The sequence below is a fragment of the Cryptomeria japonica genome, chromosome 3 (assembly GCF_030272615.1).
Source record: "Cryptomeria japonica chromosome 3, Sugi_1.0, whole genome shotgun sequence".
Taxonomy (NCBI): Eukaryota; Viridiplantae; Streptophyta; class Pinopsida; order Cupressales; family Cupressaceae; genus Cryptomeria; species Cryptomeria japonica.
The window spans coordinates 437230148-437242631 of record NC_081407.1 but is presented as its reverse complement, the minus strand read 5'-3'; positions in this window follow the sequence as shown (position 1 = coordinate 437242631).

Below are 12484 nucleotides of genomic sequence, written 5' to 3'. Positions count from 1 at the left end.
ATGATTATGATGCAACCGATAGCTATGCAACTTAACATGAATATAATAATTATGCAAGACTTTCTGACTAAAGAAGGATGATTATGCAAGTCTTTCACTATATCATACACTAATGAAATTCAAAGTTGCAGAACATTTCAAAGATAAGGATCCACTCAGTTCTCAAAATCTTTGGATAACTCAGCTCAATGCACCAAGTGGCTAAGATGTGCATTCAGAGGAGAAGAAAGGTTCTCCATCAACCCTTGAAACTTTTATCTTTGATTACCTATGTGTGTGCAATTGAGTTTATTCTGGCTCCAGGACCATATTTTACCCTTAGAATCCTACGTGACTAGCTACATGATTTATCCTAACTCCAAAAGCATCTTGGGTAGAGCCTCTCTACCAATCATATGTCTATAGTCCTAACAAGGTTATCACTGTAATTCTCATGAATATTGCTCCATTGCTCATCAAGCGTCTATAGCCCATATGGAGTTACTCGCATATTCTCGAAGCAAAGCTTTTTGATATTGCACTTTAGCTCATATTTGCTTTTCTTTTCATGATATTTTTTCTTTTCTTGTTCATTCTTTCCATCTTTTGATATAGCATTTAAGCTCTTTTTTATATTTTCCAGCATTGGCTAGTAAGCAATGAATCTCACACGAGTTTGAAAATTACAGTGGTGCTGAAGTAGGATTTAAGATTTTTAACTAGTGATGTCTTCAACCAGGTATTGGCAATGATGCTGAGCAAATGATTAATGTGTGAAAGATATAGCAACCCAAAGATTTTGATAACAAGAGACAATGATGACCCCTCTACTCAACTGAAGACAAACCCTAACCATAAAGTGACGTCAAAGATAAGTAACCTTGCATTTTAGGAGCTTCATGAATAAATATCTAAGAAATGAGGTGAAGATAGAATCTCATGAATGTAGATATGTGACAAACCTACACAAGTACCCCTTCGATCAAGCGAAAAGTGCCTAGGAAACTATATGTAGATACAATGCAAGTGACACAACATGAAATGCAACTATATGTGAATGCAATGAAATCAAAACAAGATGGAATGTAATGCGATTAAAACCAATTCAAATGCAATGCAAAACAAGATGAAATGCTGAAAAGGTAAAATGAAATGCAGCAAAAGGATAATAAAATGTAGAAAAAGAAAATTGAGATGTTGGACAAAAACAAACTGATTATTGGATCTTGTGCATACTAATTTGTGTGGACCTTCTAGAGTTAAAAGCTTGCAAGGAGACATATATTTCATGTTGTTGATTGATGACTATTCTAGGATGATGCGGGTTACTTTTTTGAGGGAGAAGTTTGAAGCTTTAGAGAAGTTCAAGATTTTCAAAGATATGGTTGAGACTGAGAAAGGTTTGAAGTTGAAGTGTCTGAGATCTGATAGAGGTGGAGAATTCATTTCCAATGAGTTTAATGCATATTGTGAAGAGCATGGGATACAAAGATTATTTTTTGCTCTGAGAACCCCTCAAGAAAATGGAGTTGTGGAAAGAAAGAATAGAACTACTCAAGAAGCTGCTAGGAAAATGATGATTGAAGGAAACGTTCCACATGATTATTGGAGAGAAGTTGTGAGTATTTCTACTTACACTCTTAACCGGGTGCATATCAAAGGTGATACTAGGAAGACCCCTTATAAATTATGGTTTGGTCATGCTCCTACTGTTAGATATTTCAGAATTTTTGGAAGTAAATGTTATATCAAAAGAGATGAATATTTAGGAAAGTTTGATGCTAGATGTGATGAAGGAATATTTATTGGTTATTCTAATAAAAGCAAGGCCTACCGGTGTTATAACAAGAGATTGAAAAAGATAGTTGAGAGTGCTAATGTCAGGGTAGATGAAAGCAATGAGAGACAATACAGATCTTGTGGATATGATTCAGATGATCAAAATGAAAATGCAAACAAAGGGAAGAAACCTATAAGTCAAAATCAAGTTCAGATTGTTCTGGTGAATCCAATGAATCAAGAGGAAGGAACTAGTGCAAGTGCAGAAGAAAGAAATCAAGAGTCTGAAATTCAAGAAAATCCTAAGGCTCCCAGGTATGTAAGATTGAATCATTCTAAAAATTAGATCATAGGAGATAGAAATAAAGGTGTTCAAACTAGAAGAAGAATTTTTGCAGATCAAGTTGAGTGTTGTTTGATTTCTAAGATTGAACCTAAGGATGTAAATGAAGCATGTAAAGATGAACATTTCATAAAAGCAATGAAAGAAGAATTGAATCGGATTGAAAAGATGGATTCTTGTTCCTAAAACTAAAAACAAAAATGTAATAGGAACCAAATGGGTCTTTCAAAACAAATTGAATAATCAAGGTGAAGTTGTTAGAAACAAAGCAAAACTTGTTTGTAAAGGATATTCTCAAATGAGGAATTTAAGCTGTTAGATTGTTTATTGCTTATGCTGCTTACAAAGATTTCAAAGTCTATCAGATGGATGTCAAGTCTACATTCCTAAATGGCGAATTGGTGGAAGAGGTGTACATAGAGCAACTAGATGGATTTTAGTTGACTGATCAGAGTGACTTGGTGTATCAATTGAAGAAAGCATTGTATGGATTGAAGCAAGCGCCAAGAGCATGATACACCAAATTGGATAAGTATATGTTGAATCTTGGATTTAAGAAAGGTACTGCTGATAGTTGATCATAATAACATTTTGATTGTTGAAATTTTTGTTGATGACATTATTTTTGGAGGAAATGACAGTTTGTGCAAAGAGTTTGCTAATGAAACGCAGAATGAATTTGAGATGTTTATGATTGGAGAAATGAAATTCTTTCTGGGTTTGCAAATTACTCAGACAGAAAAAGGGATTTTTATATCACAGTCCAAGTATGTGAAAGAGTTATTGAAGAAGTTTGGTTTGGAGGATACAAAGCCAGTTGGAACTCCTTGACTAAGGATGATGATTCCCCTAAAGCAAATTAGACTAGATACAGATATATGATTGGTGGATTGTTATATTTGACTTAAACTAGATCAGATATCATGAATGTTGTTTGTCTTTTTACTAGATTTCAAGTTGATCCTAAGGAATCTCATGTTGTAGTTGTTAAAAGAATCTTTAGATATTTGAAAGAAACTGTTGATTTTGGTTTATGGTATCCTAAAGATGACGATTTTACTTTGAGTGCTTTTACTGATGCTTATTGTGCAGGAGATGTTGATGACCAGAAAAGTACTAGTGGTGGTGCATTTTTCTTGGGAAAGAGATTGGTTTCTTGGCTGAGAAAAAAGTAGAATTATATTTCCTTATCTATTGGAGAGGCAGAGTATATTGTGGTTGCTAACAAGTACTCAGGTTACAGTGTGGATGAAGCAAACATTGAAAGATATAAGAGTAGTGTATGATGAGCCTATTGCTATCTATTGTGACAATTCAAGTGCTATTAACATTTCTAAGAATCCGATGTTACATTTTAAGACTAAGTATATATCAATCAAATTTCACTTTTTGAGAGACAAGGTAAATGAGAATGAAGTCAGATTGGAGTATGTGCCTACAAAGGAACAAATTGCATACATTTTCATGAAGCCTTTGCCTAAAGATACTTTTGAGTATCTCAGAGAGAAGCTAGGTGTGCTTTCCCCTCTTGATCAGAACTAAGATGCATTGGTATGCATAAGTCTAGTGCATTTCACAGTCATATCTTGTGATCCAGATTAATGAGTGGAGGTTGCTACTCAAGGGGAGTAGTCAGTAAGTCAGTTTTCTGAATCATCTTTTGTGTTTTGTGGTGCAAATATGTGCCTTTTCCCTTGATGTAAAAGGGGGAGAGAGATGCATAGGAAAACTGTGAAGAGTTTAGGGTGAGAGAGTATCATAAGAGATTTTGGGGAGAGAGATTTTCCTTTTCTTTTTCATTGTTTATTTTTCACATCATATGTTGCCATCAATGCCAAAGGGGGAGATTGTTGGAGATTGCTAGAAGTATGCTGCAAATATGTGCTTGAGAGATATCTGAGAGATTTGTTGTCATTGATGTCAATATATTTCTCTGTCTGTGACAGTGATGCAATGGAGTTCAGTGAGTTGGTTTGTTCAGTATATTGATGATTAAAGTTTGTGGATTAAAGGGTTTGTAGAGGATTGTGTATAGATGATTCAATATAATTTTCAAAGGTTTGCATGAAGATTTGAGTGAGCTATGGTTCTTTGTGTTGTGGCTAGTTTTCCTATTGTTCAGTGATGCCAGTTTGTTTAGTATTTTGATCTGTATTGCTCTGCATTGTAATATCTTGTTATGTGGATTTAGAGAAATGTTTGGGATGTTGATGTTTATCTTCAATTCAAGTGGTTTGTGATTTTGGAGCTCTGCAAGTTATTTTTCAAGGTTGACAATCATTCTAGTTAGTGTTCTTGAAGTTCGGTATGATGATGTGATTCTAGTAATTCGTGTTGTTGCGGATGTTGCGGTAGTAATTCATGATGCTTGTGGATGTTTCTGGATCATGTGTCTTCTGTGTTGTTGGTCCGCATTGATCATTGTGTGCGTAATTGATGTTTTTCTCCGGTTTGTTAGTGTTCTTCATACTTGTGGCCAACTAGATGCTTGTAGCATGTTACGTATGTTCGATTCATAATTCTTGGAGGTGTTTCATACTCGAGGCATGTGATATGGGTATGTGCTATGTCTTAGCCAGCATTGCTTGGTCTGCATTTGATATTGTAGCATGTGTGGTTATAATTTTGTAATTAGGTGAAATTTGTTGAGCCAACCTTATCAAGAGTTGATGTCATGTATAAATAAATGTAATATCTTTTTAATTGAGTATGCGGTGCATGGAAGAGAATTAGATTGTATGTGCATTGAATGTATACATCTTTCAGAGGCAGAGAAGAAGAAAGTTGTTATGTGCTTAACTGGAATCGTAACCAGGCATTAGGAGATGTTATTTTCTCAGTTCATGATCTTCCAGATGTAATCTGAATATGTTTGTAAGACAATGTCTTTCCTAGGTTGTAGCCTTTTCTTGTTTTTCAACAATGAGCTCTAGGTAGTGTGCCTGAATGCATGTGCATTCCCCATTGTAATATTCATATACTTTTGACAGAGTATCATCATATCGTGGGTAGGTTCCCACTGTAGTTTTTCCCTTGATCAGGTTTTCCATGTCAAAAATCTTGGTGTTATGTGTTTTCTTGATGTGTTGTTGATTTATGCTTCCATGCTTAATTATCAAATATAAGAATAAGTTTAATTTGTGTAAGTTTGTGAGACAATTGATTCACTCCCCCTCTCAATTGTCTATCGGTTATCAAAGCCATTTCATCATTGTTGGCCCTGGTGCAGGACATGGATGGTTTTGAAAGTTCGAGTGGAAGATGGCTACATGTGAGTGAATATGCTCCTCCCCTTTAGTCTTTCCTGGTATGGAGTGAAACATGTAACAAGGAAGTGAGGAGGGCAGCGACACATATTGGGCTGCAAGGTGTGAAACAATACATCTCATCAATTATTGTCTAGGAGTGGCCAAGTGGGGACCCTATGAGGATTACCGAACCCTTAAGGCTTAGCTAGCACCCATGAGAAGGAAGTGCAAATGACTGACATGAAAGAGGCAGTCGAGAACGAGTCGGGTATCATTGCTTGGTGAAATCTCTAGTGGTAGCGAGGAACCAAAGGACGCATTGCAGGTGGAGGTGCAAGCGGTGGCATGAGATGATAAAGGAAACAAAGGTGGTGGAGGAGGTGTAGGAGATGGTGAGCAACACCAAATTTTGTTTTTGGTTATTGTAAATATCATCTTCCCATTGTAATTATCGGGTTCGGGTGGTAAACTTTTTCAGCATTATGGATGTAAGGGATTTTTGGGTTTTTGACGGTGCCTGTTTCACAAATATGGGCTTGAAATTTTGATATGTACATCTTTTTCAAATTAACAAAATACACGATTTACTGATAAAAAATAATAATAATAATTTTCTTCTAGCCTCCTATAATCAAATAATTATTTTAATTATGTAATTAACCAGCTATGTCTTCTATAATTAAACGAATATGTTAATTTATTTAATTATTCGTTTTTCTAAATAAAGTTCTAAAAATAAATAAAATCAATTATTTATTTGTTTTATTCCCTCTTGCACATAATTAAATATTTTTTAATTATTTAATCCTAGTTACATCTCCATTTTCCTCTCTTAACTTCCTTTCACTTCTAGTCTTCTAATCTTCTCTAAGATCATGCACTTAGTTATCTTCATCATGTAGACAATTAACTACATAATTAGCTCAATATATTATTGTCATTCATTCTCATCGATTGATCTTCAGATCTAATCCATGCATCCTCCACCATTGATTGATATCACAACATTTTATTTAATCAGTCTTCATTCATCATTTTGAACAATCATAGTCATTGAGATTTCCAGTGATCATGTTGTAAATATAATGCTACTTACAAATCTAAGAGCAACATACATACAATTCATGCAAAGCTACAAAGGGACAATATGATAACCAAGGTGAATGTATGGAGGTGATTTCATTTTTATTGTTCTTTGGTTTCATCCATTTGACTTACATACTCTATTGTTGAGATTTAGGATTTTGTGTGAATTCTAGGGTTTTGTGCTTAACCTTCTATTTATTCACACTATTCTTTAACTGGTCTTACAATATCAAATATCACATTTACATTTAAATAGAACAATTTTAAGAGCTAGGAAATGTAAACTAGTAAATAGAAAGAAAAGAAATAAGAAAATACATCCATGGTATATCTAGAGATTGAAATTAATTAAAGAACTAGAAACAACAAGTCTAGCACAAGAACATGTTGGAGGATTAATCAAGACACCAATATTGGACATAGATATCTCTATAATTCACTAACGCTTATAAGGGGTTCTCTTGCAAGCCAATGCTAATTTTTTATGGCACTAGTCATGTGTTCTCATGCTCTTGTAAAATAATTCTTGAGGATGATATATTTGCTTATGGGTTATGTTTCCCTTCGTAGACACTGGTATGAGGCACTAGTATTGGTCATTGAATCTCTTGTAGGTAGGAACAAACAAATTTAAGTTTTTCCTCCAAATAACTTATGCAGTTAAAATGTTAATATCTACATGTTTGTGTTTAGATTTGAAAGGGAATGAGAATCCTAGGAATTCATCAAGAAAGATTAGGGATGGGTATGGAGGGTTCAACACAAAGGAGAATAAAAAAACATACTTAGGAGATGGTTTATTTAACCACAAAAGATTGAGGAAGGCACTAGAAGGCTCTTTCTACATATATTTTAGTATGATGGCCCTAAAATGCTATAACATTTGTATTGTATAAGAAAACTTAGTATAATTCTTAAGAGTGCATACTCATTTGAGTATTATGATTTCAAATAAATCTCAACTTACGATTAGAAAATTTATTACGAAGGATTTAGGGTTAAGGTAAAACTTATGCTTAATATATCAAGATTTTATAATAAATCTACACTAGCATAAGAGTTACATGTGCCTTGGACACTAATATTTTTACATCAAAGTATTTTTTTTGAAACTTTTGGGATAGTATTAGGGGTTGGATAATGTATGGTGTCTAGTGAATAATTATTCCATTATAAGGGAAAATTTCATTAAGTGGTAAGTGAGTCCTACTCCTAGAACACACCTAGGGGAATCATCAATAAAATGGCTATAAAAATGAAGGTGAAAATTGTAAAGTGGGTAATTGTTGAGTTTACACTAAGCTAGGACTATAAGGGGGATGGTGATGCACAAGAGGAGTCTTGAGTAATCCTACCTTGATAAAGCTTATCTTAATCCATTACTAAATTTTCCTAGATTGTGCATATTTCTTATTAGGTGAATATTGGAAGATGTGTACATGCCAAAATATAGGTGTATTATTAAAAAATGTAATATCATGTATATTTTGTTGGTCACCTTATAGGCTTAAGCTAAAGTTGTCTTTTAATAAGAGGCTCATAGTTAAGAGTGTTGTTCCTCCTATTCTTATAGAAACAAATTATATTGTCATATTTTTATGTTGTATTCTACTTATTTGTTCCTTTAGTTATCTTTTAACTTTATGTGATATTGGTCTATTGTGGTGATACTATGTAGCGACAAAGGAGAGTAAGGGATTCTTGTTTCTTAACTAAATTTGAATCAAGGCTATATGTAGATCCATGCACATTACTCTCTAGAAAATAAACATAACTTATATAATATTATTAATATAATATTATAAGTTATGTTTATTAATTATTGGTTATCTTATAATAGTGGGAGGACTTTGAGTCAAAACCTCAATATTTTAAAAAAGGAAGTGTTATAGTGCCAATTACTAAATTATGACCTGTTTACGATAACAACAATAAATATATATAATCATTAATATAACCAATAAACGATTATTAATTTTCCAAAGAGAGACTAGTACAATAAACAAATTTATTCTTTCAATCTTCATATATATAACTATCAAAGTTTCTAATAACAATATAGTGATATATTATTAGCAATTCATTGAACTACTATAAAATATAAGCTCAAATATATTATAGTGATAATCCCCTCACACAAGCCAACATTGTCTCTTGAAATTGAATAATATATATCATGGATATGCATACCTTTTTATGAGCCATACTTGATATCATTTTATCCTTCTTGTTTTGTTATATTATAACATCCCTATCTTTCTATATTATCCATCTATTTATTACTAGTCTCACTTATGTGACTCTATTATTTGAGTAATGACAAGGTATAAAGCAAAATGTCTTTGTATGTTTGTCTCTTGAAAAAAATTGATTGATCTCCTAAACTTGTTCCTTTTAAAGCATATTCATGGCATCTTTTTATAAAGCAAAATGCCTTTGTATGTTTGTCTCTTGAAAAAAATTGTTTGATTCCTAAACTTGTTCCTTTTAAAGCATAGCTGATGATTCGAAAAAAATATATTATATGACACTTTTATCCTTGCACTTATGGAAACTCAAGTTTTTACAACACAATTAATGATACAAAGAATATGTATATTCCAAATTTTAAAAATTTAATGTTAGACATACAATTTGTGAAAATGAATTCTAAATATAGGAAAACAAAATTAGATATTCTCTTTTATGTTCTTGATAACAAACTATATAATCTTTTGTGAAATTAATACTTCCAAAGTAAATTTGGTGGAATTATACTTTGAGATTATATTACTAGGATTAAGCAGAAGATGATATTGAATATCATAGTGATCCAACAAAAAACTCATGGTAAAATGAATATAGTCAAAGGATTCTCCTCTTTGTTTATGCTTCTTTTATGAGGGATTGTGAGCTAATTACGCAGAAGGCGTCTCCTATATGATATGCATTGACTGATTTTTCAAATCAATGGTTCAGAGCTTAACAAAGTCTATGCAAGATGATTAAAGTGCTTCTGTGCATTGATTGTACGAACAAACACACTTTATATCATCTTTGTTTTTTTTTTTTGTTTTTTTGCCATCTTATCAGTTTTATTCACGTCTACACATGCAGGCAGTTTCCCATTATTTAAAGGCAGTAAATATTTCCGACCCATGGAAGTAGTTGTGCTTGGTGAAATGCAGTCCGTGAAAAAACAATCACTAAATGCTCATTTTTACTTTTTAGTCCCAACCAGAATACATCTTCATCGGAACAAAACAACATAGCAGTATCATACAAATTATATTCAGATGAAAATGGACAAAAGAAAACCCTCCATGAAAATCCAACACAAATCATACAAGAACCTAAAATCTCAGAGACAACAATTTTAATCAATCCTTCTGAGGATGAAGATTTCAACTAGAGCGAAAATATTACATTCACATAAATCCCCTGCAAAGTGAAAATATTTCATTCACATAATTCAAGAACTTGTGGGATTACAATGACATTGTAGAATATTGTTTTAGGAATTCATAGCTCGAGATAACTTGGTTCAACCATGAATCTAATATTAGTTAGGTGTTTGAAATTCCAAGGGCTATCCTCTGCATCACTACACTTTTACAACACCCATTTATTTTTTCAGTCCATGGATAATTTTAACAATCAACTCCATCTCAACTCCAACAAGATTTATTCCCAAAACAAGGTTATGAATTCAAAAGTTTACTACTATAATAATATAAGCTAAGAAAAAAAACCAAGAGTGATGTAATATGAGACACAACCTTAACAAAAATCAAACAGTTTGCTGCTATAATAATATAACCTAAGAAAAAAAAACTAGATTGATGTAAATAAGAGACACAACCTTAACAAAATTCAAAATCTATAATTGGATAGACATGAAACATAAATTTGAACCATCTAGATCTTTTTGTTTTTCAAATTTCTACACAGATAACTGAAATTTTCAAATCTCTACACAGAACTCAAATTTGGGTCAAAATTATTCTACCTGAAATAAATTTGATGTCTCTATAATTGATAGTTGTGTGATTGTGTGAAGGGTAAATTGAAAATATTACCAAATTGTCAACAATAGAATAATGCTTGAATAAGATTCTTCTGCCTATATTACATTGCACGAGAGAATCAAACAACTTAGAAACAAATTTTTGCATATGCCCTGTACATTTGATAAAGTAAGCTTCATTATATATTAGGGAAATGATGAAGGGAATGCATTATAGAACATAGGTAAAAGCCACCATGTTGTGCAAATGTATCCAACAGTCCAATAACATGAAGCCATGAATCCCCATTTCTTAATTTCTTTTGTGGGCTTAAATTTAGACCCTGTTGTAATACTCGAAAATTGGTCATCTAAACCATGGGCCCCTAATCTCGACAACATCACCAAGGTCCTAACCAAAGGCAATTAAATCAATCTTGAGCACATTATTAATTCTTTAATCATCAAATATCACATGGCAAATCAACTACTCAATATTAATTAAATATTTATTTAATTAATCAAATCATTTCCAATAATATCATTTTGATCAATTATCCCATTTTAATTTATTAAATATCCTTGCATATTTAATTAATTAATAAATTTGCCATTCAATCATGCAAAAGGATTAATTTATTACAAAAGATGAATTAATTTATTACAAAGAGTTGAATTGAAATAAAACAGAAGGAATTGAATTGAGAGAGAAATCAAACTCGAGATATTATTTCTTTTTCTAAATTTAGAACTTGAAATTAGAAAAGCAATTTAATTGAATTATTGAATTATTCTCTAAAATTGGAACTTAAAGCTTTTCAGAAAAAAGAAGTTCAGTTGCATTGAAAAGACCTTTTTCTTGAATAAATCAAATATGTGCATAGAAGTATCTATTTTCATCATATATGCATGGAATTAATTTATTATTATTTTCCAATGCAACTTGGACTTCTAATTTGAATGCATTTCAATTAAACTATAATTGGAATCTATCTCAGGGTTAACTGAACATGATTTCTCAATTATTTCAATTAATCCAAAATTAAGCTTTTTCATCATCTCTCTTGTGATTCTCTATAAATTCAGTCTTCAGCTCTCATTCCAATTTACCCCAGAGATTTTTGAGAACACACTTGGAGATTATTATCACACTAATTTCGCTCTGGAGTCATTGAAGATTATTATGCTTTTTAGATTATTTGCATCCATTTTACATTCATTATTGCTTGCATCCATCATTGCTTGAATTGATTATTGCTTGAATTATTCATCCATCTTGCATCCATATAGTTAATATCATATAGATTAAATCCTTCGTCTTGGTGTAGTCTAGTCACTGGTATTGCTTATAAAAATCTGAGAGCAATCTTATACTCGCATCTTTTAGAAGGCAATTGGTCACTTTGCTATGGTTTATTACTTATTGATTATTGATTATTAACCATGCATATAATGACTTAATTGAAGTGTTGTGCTTGCAGCTACAGGTTCACTTTTTCACACACACACACACACACACACCTATGACCTCACCAGTCCCCTTCTATGTGCCCTTATGCTTGTTTGTAATATCAAGTTTTGGAGAAATAGACCTTAATACCTCATCAGACCCCTTTCCAATGCCATTTTGCTTCTTGTCATTTGAAAATTACATTTGAAGAGCTCCTTGAGCCTTTTTCCTGTAGCATTTTACTTGTGGGTCCTTTCAAAATTTGCAGAATTGGTTCTTAATTTGTTGTCAAATCCTTTTCCTTATCATTTTCCTTATGGGTATCCTTGGAAATTTGAGAGAAAAGTACCATTGATAGCTTTGTGCATTGGAATATCACCAATTTTGATCAAAAGAAAAATCAAAATTGTCTTTAAAATGCACTCAAATAATTAGCTCCAAAGTTTCCCTTGCTATGACATGACATTTGTAGGAACACAAGGATACAAATTTGAATGGTACAGAGTTTTGATAGTTTCGAGGCTTGTGTATGTCTGAATTTGAGTTTGCCATATATCCTTTCTTTTCATACTCAACCATAATATGAATGCCATGTCATAGTCATAATCCCTAAA